The 17653-nt window shown below is 40.4% G+C and overlaps 1 long non-coding RNA gene across 1 annotated transcript; it reads right to left on the reverse strand.

The window, feature by feature from the left end:
- Positions 1-1455: 1455 nt before the first annotated feature.
- On the reverse strand, positions 1456-17252 carry LOC135985733 (uncharacterized). Its single transcript, XR_010605802.1, has 4 exons — positions 16893-17252; positions 16215-16371; positions 11638-11763; positions 1456-3839 (listed from the first exon to the last, which is right to left on the reverse strand). It is a non-coding gene; the product is annotated as an uncharacterized LOC135985733 (long non-coding RNA).
- Between the last annotated feature and the right edge of the window lie 401 nt (positions 17253-17653).

Here is a 17653-nt window from a genome sequence, read left to right on the forward strand (position 1 = left end):
AGCAAACTCCCACAAGAGGAAACATTCTTCACCTGCAGCTGATTAGCATTCAGAGCTGCACAACTCCATCCATTTAAGCATCAAAACAGCTATGTTAGTCTTATTTTTACAACCAAATGCTTGCTGTTCAGTATTAGGAAAAAGGTGCACACAGAAGGAATAGTATAATATGTTTCTGATCCCAAAAGCTAAATGGCGGTTACTGAAGTCTCTTACATTGGAGTTATAAGCACATAAACATTAGCACAGCTACCCTCTGTCATTAATGGCTGTAGCCATTAAAACTCTTCTGAAGTAGGGAATAGAATTTTCACTGTATTTTTTTAAGGTTTCTTTTAATTTTTTCCTATCTACATATTTAAAATTTTAATAGATGCTCCCATTGAAGTTCAAACCCCTTTAGTTAGCTGTAGTTAGGATGATATTTTAGAATAGGTAGGATCTCTTGTAACTGTGCTTCTTGACCTGGCTGCGTAGCTTCACCCACCAATGAGTTCATCTTTCTCCCTACTTAGCTAACCAGACACAGGTACCCCAGGGAGAATGCCAAGTTAGCACCTGGAAAGGTTTGGAGGTATGACCTACAGTTTAATACTAATTGTGTACCTTAACAGAGTCATGTGGAGGAATACTCTCAGAAGGAATGTCTCAAAAATTCCTTTGCTTGCCATCATCTGCTGGATTTATTCCCACTGCAGGGTGAGATTCTGTCTGAATTAGCAGACATATACAAGGAATCATAAAAATGAAAAGACAGAGGGAAAAAAAATGCTTTGTTTAATCGCTATACTGCACAGGTGTTCCAGTTGATTAGAAAGGTAAACTTCAGTCAAATTTTTAAATCATTCATAGTTTACCAGTAAAGAGCAGAACTTTCCTTCAAAGATATCTTTTAAGATATCTTTCTTTTTTTCTATCAATTCTCCTTATAGATACTAATTGATAAGACTTATGAACATCAATTCTGAGGTTTTTGAAACCTGACATCCAAGGGGTTGAGTCATTCACTTTGCAGTTGCAGAAAGTGCTAAGCATTGCATTTATCAGAGACTTCTTGCAGTCCCAGCGTTCCATTTTCCATTCTCATCCATTTAAAAGATTTCTTGAAATCTCCTGCCTCTTTCTGTCCACTTCCCTGTCAAGAACTCCCTGCTCTTTTTCCTAGAATCCCAGACTGGTTTTGTTTGTTTGTTTGTTTTTTCTCCCTTGCCAAGGTTTCTGCATGTGTTCCAAGTTCTTCTTTCTTACCCTCACTCCCCCAGAACGTACTTCCGTTCCCTCCTCTTCTCCTAGGATTTCTCTTTTCCAGCTTCCCCCTACGATTATTTTTTTTTAGGTCACTCAGGATGCTTATGTTTAAAAACTGCATTGTTGACGCGAGGGCATGGACTTCACAACACGACCAATATGATCATCATGAGAGCCATTTATTGTTAGTCACACAGAAACCTTTATACTTCTTGAACATACTATTTTTAGACTACAGCATTTATACTTCTACAGCATACTATTTTTAGATTACAGCATTACTGAATTACTATTATTGTCAATTACAAGAAAACAGAACCTTATCTATTTAGCAAAAGCAAGCAGTAGAAGTCTTATCCATTTGGCAAAAGCAAATGGTTCGGGAAGCAACTTGCAGTTACATAATTGCGGTCACACAGACCTGGGTGCTTTCCTCCCTGCATCTGCGTGAGGGAGTTTCTCTCCTCCTGCTGTTTTTCTACATTCCTGGCTTACAGTACACAATTACTATTTATGAGACACTGGGTTGTTCACATTAGGATGACCAAAGTCCTGTAAAACTCAGCAACACATTGTGGAGATCAATAGAGAGATGATCAAACTATTGTTTCTCTGGAAGTGTTACTCATTGGCAAAACCTGAGACATCCATCTCTCTTCAGTTACAAAGGCACTTGAAGCTGCTGGATATCTGACCACAATGTCAACATTTAAATTTGTCCTGTATTTCTAGCATTTTCTCCTCCAGCTTTCATTGACCCCAGTAGCCACTTAGGGGTAGAACTCAGAAGTCCTATTGCATTATATAGAACAAAGGAATAAAAGCATATAGGTGTGTGACCAGCTTTGCTAAGCAAGGAGCATCACTGAAACACAAGAATGTTGCTAAGTTCTTTATAGATAAGGGATATAAAATCTGAGACAGAGGCAAACCCCCACATCCAACACCCTCATTATTAGTTGCTCCAGCTGAGTCTGACTTATGGGCAGATATTAACCTTAGACAAATCTGAATGGACCAGTAGTAGTAATTTTGTATGCACAAATAACTAATTCAGATCTATGATCCATTTATTTGCCTGGTTCTTGAAATAAGTTTTACCTTGGTTAAGGATACTCCTAACAAAATGTACTGGTTGCCAGTTATCTCAGTGTAAACAAGTAAAAGCTAATAGATATATGAATTGGTTCTATTCCTTTAAGCAACTTCTGATGTCTTATTGAATGCCAGGCAACATTCATGGATGTTGGACCATCCTTTTCAGTTATATTTAAGAAAGTGTATTTGAATAGTAGTTATTCATTTGTGAGACTCTTCCTGTTTCTAAACTGGCTATTTGGTGGGTGTCAAATTATTATTTTATGACTTGCTCTTTGAGCTGAAACTGAGTTTTGGACTGACCACACAGTGTGGCCATCCTATCTGACATCTAGCTTTGAGGTGCGGTGTCACTGGACACCCATTATGGGCAATTGTCTCTGTGAGAAGGAATCAATAATGGTTGTGATTTGAGTGTAAGAGCGCCTTAACTGGCAGTTAAATAAAGAATATAGTGCATAGGAGTCTCACAATTAGGACTGAACAGAGAAAGTTACTTAATGCAAACTTGTATTCTCGCTTGTACAGCAAATCTTTTTCTTTTGGCTTCCCACCCAAACTCCAGTCAGAGGGAAACGTTTAGCACGTTTACTGACCCCTCTGGCCAACAGAAAAAGAGTTTGCCATGTTCTTCCTCAAATGCCCCATGGCAGCACAGTACAGACACACCAGGTGGCAAACACTTCTCACTGGGAGTGCACCTGGCATGGGCAGGCCAGGCAAGCACGAGCAGATGAAGGATCTGGGGACACCAGCTCTTTGCACGTAGTCCTGCTTCCATGTCCCTGCTGCGTCCACCACATACAAAAAAGTACCAGGTCTAGTACCAACATTCTCCAAAGCGCAGATTGTTGTCTAATTTTGTGAACATTCCTGTGGATAAAATTTGATTGCTAGATGGTTTTTGGTAAATAAACACAGAAGAACCATGAATGCTGCCAGAGCGAATTGAAGCAGTGCTGCCGGGGAGCGTTTGCTTTAGTACTGGTGACTTTTAGTGCTCAGTATTGCAAGAAAGCAATTAAGACATAAACTCTTAGGCCTTGTAAGAGTTTGTGTACTTCCGAACCATCAGGGGAAATAATTGGTTATGCATTAGTTGCCATCTCAACAATATAGTCTGTCTGTGCCCAATACACAGGTCTCATTTCCCGCATCCAAAATGTTCTTTCTGCTCTTGCGCCAACAGTTCTCAACTCCATCCTGCAGCAATGTTTATGGTTGTATTAGGACAAACATATGCACTAAAACTACGTAACATCTATTCAGAGCAGAAAAATGGCAAATACTGGGATGCTCTTCCCCCTTTTTCACCTCAGTTCCTGTTGTGATATTCAGCAGAGTGCCTGTCAAAGCCAGCTCAGAAGCTTTCAATGGTGTCAGTATCTTGGTAGACGTCCTTCCAGTATTTCTGTTAAATGGCTATCGCTTTCTTCAAGCTAGTCATTCTTCTTTCAATCTGAAAAGTTTCAACTTCTGTCACTGGAAAAATACTGAAAAGAAAAAAGGAACAACAGAACAACAGCAAAAAATCCTTAAATCTGACTTGCAACCCCTAATGAGAAAAGAAAAGAAAAAAAATTCTGTCATCTCATTCAGAAGAGAGAAAAAGTGCTAGGTTTTTTTAAAGTGAAATAAATGCTTTCCCTAAACACGATCGCAGTTGACAAAATGCTGGATGTTTAGGTGGCAATTATAGCTCTTTCAGAGATTGTCAAATCTTGTCACAACACATGTTATAAACGAGGACAGATTTAGACATCCTTTCTGACAGTTATGTGTAGGATGTGGATGGTTGGCAGTTAAATTTCAAATGCAGGGAAATTTTCTTTCCAATAGATCTTTGCTTGTTTATTAAGAGGGAGTTACCGTGTGCTGAATCTTGTATCTACCATGTGCAGCTTTTCATCTTTACAGCTTTTGACATTTCACTTTAACTTTCTTTGTGACAGCCATCTGAGCACTTGTTTTAGGTAAAAAGTAACCTACAGTGCTCTGGAGATGTATGAAGCTTTTAAAGCTTTTGGTGTTTTCATACCAAGTTAAGAGGAGGAAATATGTCATATTATACATGGATGGATAGATAGCAAGAAAACAAATAACAGAGGCTGCAACAATTCTGATTGAAGGGAGCAGCTTCATGATGCACACAAAAAATGGGATAAAGCGCTAGCCCACATTCATCATGTGAGACGTGCAAAATGTTGACGAAGTATTAGTAATAATAATGTGCATCATAAAGGACAATTCATGTGATGATAAACTACTTGAGTGTCATTAACGGCCAAACCTGATATGAATTTCAAATAGTTTCTGATGTTGAGAGGTCAAATGGCATGGAGAGAAGAGAGAGAAGAAGAATCATACTACCATGGACAAGAGTCCTGGCTGGATCTGACATAACTTCTTTGGAAGCTCCAAAGGCGAGCATGCTGGAGCAGCCTCAGTCTCACATTTTACGAGTGCAGCATAAGCCTGTTTGCCTGCACCAGCCTCAACCTGCTAACCAGCACAGACAGTGATGAGTTTTGCATTCACCCTTTCTGCAAATGTCAATAAAGAGGTGGGAAAGGGCAAAGCAGCATCTCCCACTTAGGTGATGTGCAGCATACATTACATTATATGCAGCTAGTGGAGAGAGGGGAGCTATAGCTCCTTTAGCCCTTGCTCCAAATTCTAATAATCCCTTCAAGCTACTGGAAGCATCTCCTGGAAGAAACTGGTACAAGGAAAAAAGATTATTTACTCGTTTTGTAGTCCTCTCACATTCGAATATGGCAGGCTATAGACTAACTTTTATGAATGGTGGTGTATAGAAGCCCAGTGAATTAGGTAAGTGTAATGCTAACATTTCAGCAAGATAGTGAAGAAGAGATGTCAACTATGATATCAGGACCTTGTGACTCTTCTATTTAGCTATAGTAGCAGTTGAGCATAACAGTTATTCACGTGCATACTGTTAAGCAGATATTGGGAGTAGTTTGCTGGACTGGGACCAAAGTGCTCATTGCGTTGGAGGACTGAACCCATAAACAGGAACCCTGTGAGCAGCTATGCCTTTTGCAGAGCTGAAGTTTTTGAACATTCTATTTTTGTAAGAGTGACAGTGTTACGTAACTAGCAGATAGATGAACTTGTGCTCATTCCTAAAGATCATAACATATTCAGAAATATTTGTGAAATTCTATCTTGAGCAATACAGCTTAAGCCCTTGAATTCTGAATGGGTAGCTCTCTTGTTTCTGTCTGGTTACAGACCATTCACTTAGCCCTAATGACATGCATCCAAATAAATGCTTGCTATTTCACAAATGTGAAAATAAATGTACTGTTTCTGTGCTCCAAGACATCAGCATTTATTGCCTCATTTGGAAAACAACAGACTTGGTTCATTTATACTCTATTCAAATACTGTTTTGAGAACAGCAACCAGCATCTTGCATTTCAGAGCTCTTCACGAATAGGGTTTTATATTCCTGGGCATCCTCCCTTCTACCCACTTGTATGAAAAATATTATGGGGTAGAAGATCACAAGATGTCTCAGGTATACATCATTAATTTGCTAACAAGCTACTAAAATGTAACATATCCACATTTTTTTAAATTTGTTGAATGACTTACTGAGCTGAGTTTTTATGTCTCTTCTTGACTTCAGAGGTTGATTTACCAAGTGTGAATAAATTCTACCTGACAGTGTCTCTCCTTCTCAATCATTTAACCAATGAAACCTTGTTGGTAATAAAATATTACAAAATGTTTGTCTATTTAGGAAGTATTTTTGAGTATTTTTAACTTTAAAGAAATGTCATGTTTACCTGTATGCATTCAGAATTAAAAAAAAAAAAAAAAAGAATTAGCTACTTCAGAAGTAATCCTCATGTTATTGGTTTGTTATGGGACTACTGCTTTAGGCAATAATTCTGATTGTGATGGAGTCTATCAGAAAATTAGAAGCACCACCAATTTCAGCCCTGACACTAAAAGTGTCAGAAAACTTTAGGATTATAATTGTTTGAGTATAATTGTTTGAGGTTTTGTCAGACTTGTTCTCCTATTAATATTCACATATTTCTCATTACAGGAAAAAAGGAAAGATATCCCCCATAAGAATAAAATAAGCAACGTATTCTCAGCTAATAGTTGTAAGGGAGCCATTGACCGAACTTGAGAAAAATTAAAATGCAACAGCAAAACATCCATGTTTAGATGGAAGCACTTTAAGACTCCTTTCAATAAATGTCTTTCTTTCAGGGCAAATAGATCTTCCGAAGCCCAGGGATACAGGTATTTTTAAACTCTATCCATTCAAACTCCTGACCTCCAAATTATTACATTAAAGAGACCCACATGTCCTAGATAAGGGCACTGCCTTTGGTGCTGGGAAGGGGAAAGGCTGTCGTGCCATTCTGTAACTATTTCTGCTCTTAGTGTCAGGGTGGTGACCTAGGCCATCTGGATCAAAACCATACTCTTCAATGAGAAGGAGAAATTTAAACTCTGTGGGTACAAGTTCCTTGAAGTTAATGCCAAAGTACATGAAGACACAGACAGATACGTGGAAGCCCTGGGGACACTACCAAGCTTTACTGGCTCCCCCTGCCCCACCCCGGGGCTCACCCCAGCCTGCTTCATCCCCACCTGGGGCTGCCAGTCCTTGCCTAGCGAGGCATTAGGATGCTGTTCTGTCACAGCCCTGCCCTGCCACCCCCCCAGGAGTCTCTGCAGTTCCAGCCCCAGGGAGACCCTGGCTTATATATCTGAAAGGTGAAGAATAGACAGCATGAGGAACTGCATCTCCAGCACTCATGTCTGCTCTCCAGCAAGCTCTACATGAATTGCATCATGAAACCAGGGCAAAACTGATCTGATCTGAAGTTGCTGTATTTCAGTGGAGTCAGGCAGAAACATATGTAACTGTAGATTTGGATGCTTAATTCTATGTACCTGTATCTGAAAGGATTTGGTGTAAACCACAAGGCTAGCACACCACGTTGAAGAAATGACTGCATAACTCTTCACCCTCCAGCTGCCCACAGCTGGGATTTGGAGGCTGCTTTTTTTTCTGCTTCTCAGCCTACCAGTAAAACCTGCCTGTAATTGCTGCTAATCTGCTTCTGCAGCACTGGGCAAAGCACTGGCTCAAAAATCCACAGGATGGTTGGTTCATGCTCAGTATGCCATCGAATCTTGATGAGTTGCTAGTTAGTTTTCTTCAGGATCTGGATGAAAATAAAACAGCCATTCCTTATCTGAGTAGTGTACTGGGACAGGTTGACAAATTTGACATGATGCTAGGGGATCTCAGTGAGAAGGTGAAAAGCAATACAGAAAACACTGCAAAAATATGTTTGAGAAGTTTGGATTTAGACAGAACAACAGGAAAAAAGAAAACTAATTGGACCTAATGATTACCAAAGATAACCATGTTTGAACTGTTCTGTTCAGCTGTTGTCTAAAGAGTCACAAGCAGACCTGACGTGTTCTGGATATTTTTACAGGGCCTATTATTGATCACTTTTTTGTTAATAATCAGAGGTAGCCACCAGTCAGTGATATGAAGAAGCACTGAGATGCTAAACTTGATACCAGTCCTCAGTTTCTGCTAAGAAAAAAGTACTTTCCTGCTTTCAGAATTGCAGCGCATGGACCAAAATAATCCTCATTCAGACAATTTTCTTGGCACTGGGTTTCTGATGAGGTTCTAAACGAAATGATTTTCCCACGAACTGATAATAAGGATTTCCCATCCTTTATCATCCAATAAGGAACAATGCTTCATCATTCTGTTTCAGCAATGCTGACAATATTTAGCTTTGTGCTAGAGCCTGCCAGACATCAGCCATGGGTACAGGCACAGACACAGAAGTATAAGAGCTTGACAATTTTTGTAAGATACTGAAAAAACCCCTTTTAATTCAAGATTACTAAATGTTAGGTCATCACTGACCAGTACAGCAATCCGCAACACCACGCTTGAAGACAAAATGGGTTTGAGTCATCTTCACAAAGTAGTTTCTTGATAGATTCTTTTGTTATGCCAAGATCTGTCTGCACTCATACTATCAGAATATAAAATTAAACCAACTATAAAACAAATGTGCAAATACCTTTGTAAGGCTTTGGCAATTGGCCAAAATGTGGCTTGCTAAAGAACAGACAATTGTCCTTCCTAGTATCCCAGTCAAGAAACTGTACAAATCCAGACTTATCTGGGAAGGTGTGGAGGTAAAATGGAGGACTGGAGCACTTTGAATTTCTCTTATATATATGCCACCGACAAATAAATAAGATAATAATTGTTATATTTAGCTATAACTTCGACGGTCCGTGTGATATATAGGCCTGACATTCACACAGAAAAATGTATTATTGTTTTTTTACAAATAGGAGTAAATAAATAGAAACTTTCCAATCAATAAATCTTTGCTTACTATGAAACTTCACAGGCGAGTTTAAGATTTTCTGGAGTTTTAGTTACAGTGATTACTCAAGTTGCATGGTTGTATTCCTTGAGAAAAAAAATACATAACATTTGTTTCATTTCAACAGGCTTATACCAATAAACGCGTGTGTTAAATGAATTCTGTAACAAATAATGCTACTGCTATTTTATTAGTCTTACTTTTTTAAAGGACCTGAATATTCCCCAGTAGCTATAGTGTATGCAGAAAATATGTAGGACAGAGACCATAGTTCTTCTGTCTTACATACAAAGACAGAAATATATAAAGAATAGGCTTTTTCTATTTTTCTTCTTATATAATCCTAGTGCTGTGACTCACTGGAATAGGAGCAATTTCAAAGGTTATATACAGGTGAATGTTGTTATACTCCTGAATTCCTTTTTTTCCAGGAAAAAGACTACAGGAAGTTGTGATAAAATGTCTCACTTTGTGGAGAGAGAGAGAGAGGGAGAGAGAGACTTTCTTTCCAGCTCTCACCTCTATAACCTGGAATATATCTGAATGTGCATGCTTAAATATTATAAATACATTTATATATACTTATGTATCGATACGATATATGCATATATATGATACACTAATTGATACAGATCATATATATATGATACATCATATGTATGTGTGCATATATGGGATATATATTATAAATCTTATATATGTAAGATTTTATGCCGTACTGCATCATTTTTTAATAGTCATTAGCACAAAAAACACATAAGCCTCCAAAACCCAGAATATTTTATTCCTAGAGAATAGGTGGTATTCAATAAGCAAGCACATTTTTCTCTTCAGAGTACAATACGTTGCGTTAAATCTTTCAGAAACTGGGCATTCATGTAGCACAGTGAGTCTGTGTGACCTCTACAAAGTTATTCAGTTACATGCAAAAGAAACGCTAGGCTGATAAAAGTGAAACGTGGGGCTCTTGTCAGCAACATTTCCTGAATTTCTGTAGCTGAGAGAAAAATAATTGTGGCAAACAAGCAAAAAGAAAAGAATGAAACACAGTAGAGAACACTCTAGACTGGAATATTTAAAATAGGCTAATTACTAATGGGATTTTTTTGTATGTAAAAGACAGCCCTTGTTAATTCCCATTTCTGACTTTCCCTTGAAATCATTTTGGCCATTCTCAGATTTGTCAGGAGCCTACCGATGTTTCTAAATTGAATGCATTAGTATTGTCAGTGTCCACTTCATCCTGTAATGTTAAAATTGCAAAACAGTCCAATTTTAGAAAGGGTATCCATTTGATAGTCTTAAACATAATACATTGCCTTGATGGCATATGCATTTGGATATTAACTTTACAAATCCCGAATTTATGTAAGAACAGACTTGTCTCTCCTTGGTGGTCTGTAATTCAGATGGGCTTTTTTCTGTCAAATTGACTGACAAAAAATCCCCTGTAAGATTTCATGCAATAAAAAGACACTTTCTAAAGACTGAATAAAAGACAGTGGACACCTCAGGTGGGATCCCGGGCGGGATCCATCCCACCTAATTTTCAGCACCTATGTTAGAATGAAGAGCTGTTCTCTGAAGCTATTTCTCTCCAGTGCCTGACCAGGGAGCTGAGGGTAATGCAGTCACCTAAGACGGGGCAAATGAATTTCATTTCTTGTGTGAAAGCAGGATGCGATATAGATTGCCATTTGTAGGATGCGTCTGTTGGAAGATGCCGATACAGTATGATAGAGAAAGAAACACTGTTCGACATTTGTTGGAGAAGGAAAGGCTTGACGCCGCACTGAGGCTCTGTGACTCCTGTTGGCTTGGACAAGTACTGATGGTGGGTGCGTTGTACCTCACGTGAGGACAAGTTTAGCGTGTCGCCTTCGCCTGTGTGCTGAGTGCCTGCTGCGGGGTGCTGAGCAACCTCAAACCTCATTAAAGTCATTGGATAGAGCCCCAAGCTACCTCATGAGATGAAGTTGCACTATTTATACTCTGAGAACATATGTGTGCTGTACTATTAGTGCTAATATTTTTGTCAGTACACTTTTTTTAAAGCAAAATGTGAGAATGTTTGTGGGCAGTAATCACAAAACAGAGTTGACAGCTCCTTCCTTGTCTTACTCAGTCACAAACAGTTTTCCTTTCAACAGATTATGAAATGTAAATGGAACTGGTCATTTTCAGAAACTAGTGTTATTTGGTTGATAATATATGAATACCACAAGGGACCTGACAAGGTTACTGCCAAGAAGAGACTGATAATATCAGGGTGCCTGCAGCCCTACTTTAAATCAAAAGAGGAGCTATGGAGCCTGACAGTAATACTTTTGAGCACAGAGTGCGTACAGTATTTGCAAAAGTTCATAAAAGACAAGGGGGACTAAGCCCCTCTCTTCCATTGCCACCTGCCTAGGAATTATATATCAGTTTTTATTTCACCAATAGCCTTCCATAGTCATGGAAGTAAATCAAATACATACTTGAATGTTAATATCAAATGTTATTACAAAACTATCCTATGTATGTGTAATTATGTGTTTAACAGTGGACTGGCCATGACAATTGAATCTATCTTTAAGCTAACTAAGACAACAGAAACCTCTACAGGACAGCTCATCTACCCCAGCTGGCAAAGCTGAGACAATGATAACCTCCCCTCATGGCTGAGAACTGTGCAGGAAAAGCTCTTGTTCCATGGACATCATGGTTTATACTGCCCTCATACCAAGGTATGGGATCTCAGGCAAGAAAACCTACTGCATATTGACGTTGCAGAACAAGAAGAAAGAAATTACAGGAAGGAATGAAAATAATGTCACCAAATTGTTTTGTCCCCCTCACCCAGGAAATGACTCGCTCAGATACTCACATGGAGCTGTTCATTGCACTTGATTGTCAATGAATCATCGTGAGGCCCAAGCTGCCTTCATCAAGTTTACTGACAGAGGCTCCCAGCAGTAACTTCTGCCTGCTCTCCATGACAGCTCTGTCATCACTACAGAGCGTGGGATAATACAAAAAAAAAAAAAAAAAAGAAAGATAAAGCAGAAAGCTGAAACAAATCCTACCTGATGAATCATTATAGTGAGAAAGATTTGTGTAATTTCAGGCACATTCATTCAGAATCACGTCTTATCTGCTAGTGCAGTTAATTGTAACAAGTGCGTGACAAAACCAGATGCAATTGTCCACCCGAAGAAGCACGATCTGGTCAGGTTTAATGACAGGGTGTTCCTCAGAGAGCTCCTCTTCTCCGCCTAAACACAGCTTGTTTTTAAAAGAGTAGTTCAGTTAGGAACTAAAGAAATCCACCTATAACATTCTTTACCTTCTAACAATGATTATGAGCCACAAATAAGACACACTAATTGCAAAGGCCAGGCCTTTTATTTTTGTAATTACTAAGCACTTTTACAAAGACCAATGCATCTGGATTTTTGTAAGCTAGATATATTTATGATCTATGGGCACTTCTTGATATAGTTATGATCTATCCTTGTTTGGATAAAATCCATTTTCTATTCAGGGTAAGTGAAGGAATACTTTAATGCCTCCTAACTTAGTAATGGCAAAGAATAGAAACTACCTTCCAAACTGTGGATCAGCATGACGAAGCTGAAAAAGGTGCTTGAACGTGTAAGCTGAGATCTGTACAATGAGGTGTGAACGCAAATGCACTCCTTTGGTGGAACTGTACGTCATATGCCAGCAAGAAATGACAACATCAGAAAATCAAGGAGACAGCAAGAAAACAGCAGGGATATGTAAACAGGGCACAGAATGACAGAACTTGCTGCTCAGCCTGAACAAGACTCCAGATAAGATAATTGCTGGAGTCTATTGTCAGGTGACTTTGGTAAAGACACCTGGTTCAGAAAAAGCAAAGGACAAGGTCAGAGATCAGAGCAGAGTTAGGATGTCACTTGCACCAGTACGGGGTGTTTCAAAAAGATGAACCCACCGCCTCAATGTTGGATAGGTCACATGGAACCCCAAGACTTGGTGCTACACTCCTGGCCCCCAAGATCCCCAGATCCCCAAGAACATCTTGAGACTTTTTCTTGTGGAGATATGTCAAAGACTGTGTTTTTGTGCCACCACTAGTGATTAATCTAGATGACCTCAAAATACACAGCTTTTAAATTGAGTCTATCGTTTTGAAACACCTTGTATAATGGGACATACCAATGTCTCAACAACCTCAGTAGCAGAAAAAATGGGAACAAATGTTCCAGGCAAAAAGCAGGCAAGACCACAAAAGTCGGAGACATTTCAGATCAGGACAGAAGAGGATTCAGGATCAAGAGCGAAGGGCAGCATAGGAAAGCAAGGACAGGGCTCAGCTTCAGCTCCTGTTAGTCCAAAGCCAATGGGATATCTTTCAACAGACATGCAACCCCTGGACTTAGATCCCCTTTTTATATGAACAATTTCAAGTTGTGCACAGTACAGCACAGCGTTAGGGGGCACTTTGGTTTGTGTAAGCGAAAGGATTACTTTGGGGGCTCAGTGCTGCTGCAGGAGCACTGTGTGCAGGTTTGGGCAGCCCACTCCAGCCACTCATTTCACAACTTAATGTGTTCAAGGAAACAAAATTCGTTTATTTTCTCTGCATGCAAATAGGTCAGGATCAAAAACCACTTGACCTTATCATGTTTCTGAGAAACAGCCCACAAATTTCCAAATATTGGCTTACCACTAGCCCTAAAAAAAGAAGGGTAAGAACATGTTTAATTTTAACCACCTGAACGGTCCTATCAAATGTAGGTGTGTGTACACATTCCTGAAAGCCCAGGCACCGACAGAGCTAATCACGCATTAATATATCTCCAGTGCGTGAGAAATATATTTTCATGAGATATTTAAGTATATATAAAGCTATTCCTTCTTTTTTTAAATGTTAATACAAAAACCCTTATTATCTTTAAAATGTTGGTGTCTGTGTTTGTTTATTTAGATTGCTTACTTCCGTAGCAGTTAAGTGGTTATTTACAAATTGTGTAAAACTGTCTGATCAGCTAAACAGCTGATCTTTTTTTCAGGAAAAAAAGCAAACACTTTCTTTAAACAAAATCAACCATTACACTCAATCTGAAACATGTAAAATTTTAATGTTTATGAGCCACTAAGGAAGATACTTACTAAAAGGCTAGCAGTATACCCAAAAGAACTTTTAACTAATTCTCAGTCAAAGAGACATCACAAAAATGTTATACCCTTTCCCCCCACCAAATTTTGATATTTTTCTTAGAGAAATCTTAAAATTTTAGAGAACTTAATGCAAATGGTTTTAGTGAAATACAAATGTTGCAACAGCAGATACTCTTGTAAGCATTATTACATACATAAAGCGTACATAGAGAAGGGTCACATTTTTTAGGTACGTGGTGCATGGATGCTAGGTATCAAGTCTATTAATTTCATTAAGAAAAAAAAAAAGTGCTCTGAAGCATCGGAAGGATCCAACACTATAAGGTGGCAGATGAGAGGCAGCTGGAATTGATTTCTACAGAAGAGAACAGCATGACTTGAACTTCTCTGAACTTTGAAGATACAAAGCAGAGCCATGAGTTCCATTGGAAACTGGACAGGAACTTAAGGAACAGACAACACCTTAGTTTTGGGGTGTTTGTTCATCTTACTCAGCGAGCAGGTGGCTGCCTCCTTGAACTGCAAGCTGAATTTAAGAATCATCTCTGTCAGTCTGCTCTGGATGTGACTAGAAGCATAGGTGTGTTGCAAGATTACAACCCAGAAGAATAATTGAAGCCTCTTAACTGCCAGAGATAATGAAAAGGATCTGCTGCCTGGCAGTCGAGGAACAGAAACACATCCAGAAGGACTGATAGTTTCAGCAAAGAGCTGGCATATAACATCAGCTAATGGGGCAGACTTAGCTTTTGTTCATTCCTCAATGGTTTTCATGACAAGCATTACTTCCATCGTATTCAGATCCACTAGTTAACAAGCATGTGTGCGCTGGAAGTACAGTTTGGTCTTGTTAACTCTTAAGGATTTTTTTCTGTTCACCTCAATAGGTTTCACTTTCTAGGCAACGATGGTTTATGAATTGTACTGGAAAGGGACATAGTTAAGTACCATCTTAATTTTAATGGCCACACAGTACAGAACATGCTACACATTTCGTTTCAGTATCATAGTGAGTGAACTGAGAACTGCTTGATGAGCATTCAGTATTGTTTGATGAGCTGTTGTACCTCAGTGCCTTTTTAATACCTAAAGTAGTTTCCAGTGAAGGCATGGAACTTCCAAAAGCTGTTTTTCTGTAGTATTAATGATATTAAAATATGTGCCAATGTGAGAAATGATTTATTGAATGCTACAGAGTTTTGTATGTATTAGTTTTATTATTGTTTTAAATATTTTCAGTGTTTCTATTTGACTTGAAAAAAAAAAGTTTATGTTTTTTCTCCTAGTGCCTTCACTAGGTACTGCCTTAAGTGAGGAACTATGGGTTTCCAAACATTTGGTGGCCCTCCCAAAAATGACCTTACTGATCTGTGTGATAAATATGAGAGCTTTTTCCATTCAGAAATCCAGTTATTGTAAATTAGAGCATCATAGCCCTTATGGTCAGCAGACCACAGTTCACAATGTGGCAGAGATAAAGCTGCAAAGATGATGCAAGTCTCTTTTTAGAGATGAAAATGTTTTAAGGATTTCAGCACCTTATCTCAGGTTTTATAAATTAAACTTATAAATTACAATGTAGGCATACCACAGTCTTTTCTCACCTCCATGATTTTCCGTAAATGTTTGTAATAACTCAGAAAGACAGTGATAAAATGGGCAACACTACATTTGAAAGAAGAGCTACACATATTCACTCCAGCATATCAGTCAAGCCTATAAATCATTTTTTGGTCTGTAGGATTAGGAGTAGATAAAGTAGTAATGGAATAGCAATATTAGATCCAGCAAAAGCGAGATAAAGGCTGATTGAATATTACCACCATGCACCACTTCATTATATTTACTAGCACTGAATGGAAATGAGTAGGGCAAGTATAGCAGTAGCCAAAACATGGAGGTCTCTCAGAGATGCCTGTTATTTTCCAGTACAAACTCAGGAGTTCTCAATATAGCATTAAAACAGCGACTGGTCTTTCATAATACAATTATAATGCCAATGCTTCCTTTGAGTAGACAGAGGAGAAGAGATGAAACGAAAGTATGTATCAGGTCGAAGTGTATTGATCTGTCAGAGAAACAGTGCTGTGTGATTTCATTAGCCAGTTTGGACTTAGATCTGTCCCGTCACATGGCACTCCATAACAACATGTAGCAATCCCACTGAAACTGACTCCCAAACCAAAACACAAACCAAAGCAAGCTAGTAGGATTCCTCTCCAAGTTGAAACATACCAACAGTTTTATTCCTAAGAACTGAAATTTACTTCTAAGGTTGCAAAAAACACTGCTTACCACAGCTGAGTTTTCATCTATTGTATCACTTGAGCAAATGCAGGCCCAAATTCCAAACCTCTTTCTTTAGCCACCAGCTTTACCTTTTGGTCTTAACTAGTTCTTCATCAGTCTTGGAAACAATAATTTTAAACGTTTGCTTCAGAAAAGCTAATATCTGAAAACAATACAGTAGAAAGAATAAGTAAAATCAATCTTTATTTTTTTTAATGAGCAAAACACAGGGTGAAACTTTTACAGTAATAAGTGGAATATATATAACTACAAATGCAAATTCCAAAAGCTTTAGGTGGAAGAAAACTATCTTTTGTTATTGCTTAGATTGCCAAGAACTAAACTGCATTGAGGCTAGGGGCAGGGGAGAAATAAAAGGAGACACTCCCTTCTCTCCCAAGTAATGAAGAAATCTATCCATAAATGTAATTAGAAATAAATGTGGTTAAGGCACATTCCATAAAGTGCTTCATATGTGCTATAAAACACTATTAGGGAAAGGGAATTCTGGAGACTGTTAATCACTGCCAAAGAGACCTAACGTGGGTTCAGAAAGATGGGCATCCTCTAGTTGAAGATACTAAGAAATACTAAGACTGATACAAAGACCAGAAGGGAAAGCAGTGCTGGAGAAATGTTCTGTCACCTCAGGATGTGACAGCCCAAGGGAACAGCAATACGTACCCTGCCAGGACCACACAGCAGCTTCCACACTTTCTCCCTGCGGCGAGTGCCAGAGCCCCGGTGGCAGCGGCGGCCGGTGCGGTCCCGGAGGCGCGCCCTCACTGCACCCCGCCGGGCCTCGCTGCCTCTCCCCGGCGAGCGGCGCGGCCGGGCCCAGCGCACCGCTCCCCGTGCTGGCAGGGGAGCCGGGAGAGGGGCAGGTGCACCCCCCCCTGAGGGCGGGAGTGTCACCAGAGGGAAGGGTGGCCAGGGGCGCGATTTCACCGAGCGGCTCCTCGGCAACCCGCCGCCAGCCGGTCCCCGCGGGGAGGCGGTGAAAGGCCCGCGGGGCCCAGGCGCGGCCCGGCGCGGCGGGGTGGGCATGCGGGCCCCGCTTTCCGCGGCCGCCGCGCAGGGCCGCGCTCCCGCGGCTACCGGCACCCGCAGAGCCCCGGGCCGGGCTGGGGAGCCCGGGCCCAGGCGGGAGGCCGGGCACCGCTGCCCGCTGTAGCAGCCTCGGCGCTGCCTGACCCCGCCCGCGCCGGGCAGCTGTGCCCGGGCAAGGGCGGTCTGACGGGTGTCGTGCACGGAACGCCGCCCGGGGAGCCGCCTTCCCCCCCGGCCCGGGCGAGGCACCCCTCGTCTGTGTTCCCACCGCGGTGTCCCCACGGCCGCCCGGCCCGCTCGGCCCCCAGCGGCGGCGGCGGGGAGCGCGGCGCAGCCCGGCGGCCTCCCCCCCCGCACCCCCCGCCGCGCCGGGCCGCTATTTTTAGCAAATCCTC

Source organism: Caloenas nicobarica, chromosome 2 (assembly GCF_036013445.1).
Source record: "Caloenas nicobarica isolate bCalNic1 chromosome 2, bCalNic1.hap1, whole genome shotgun sequence".
Classification (NCBI taxonomy): Eukaryota; Metazoa; Chordata; class Aves; order Columbiformes; family Columbidae; genus Caloenas; species Caloenas nicobarica.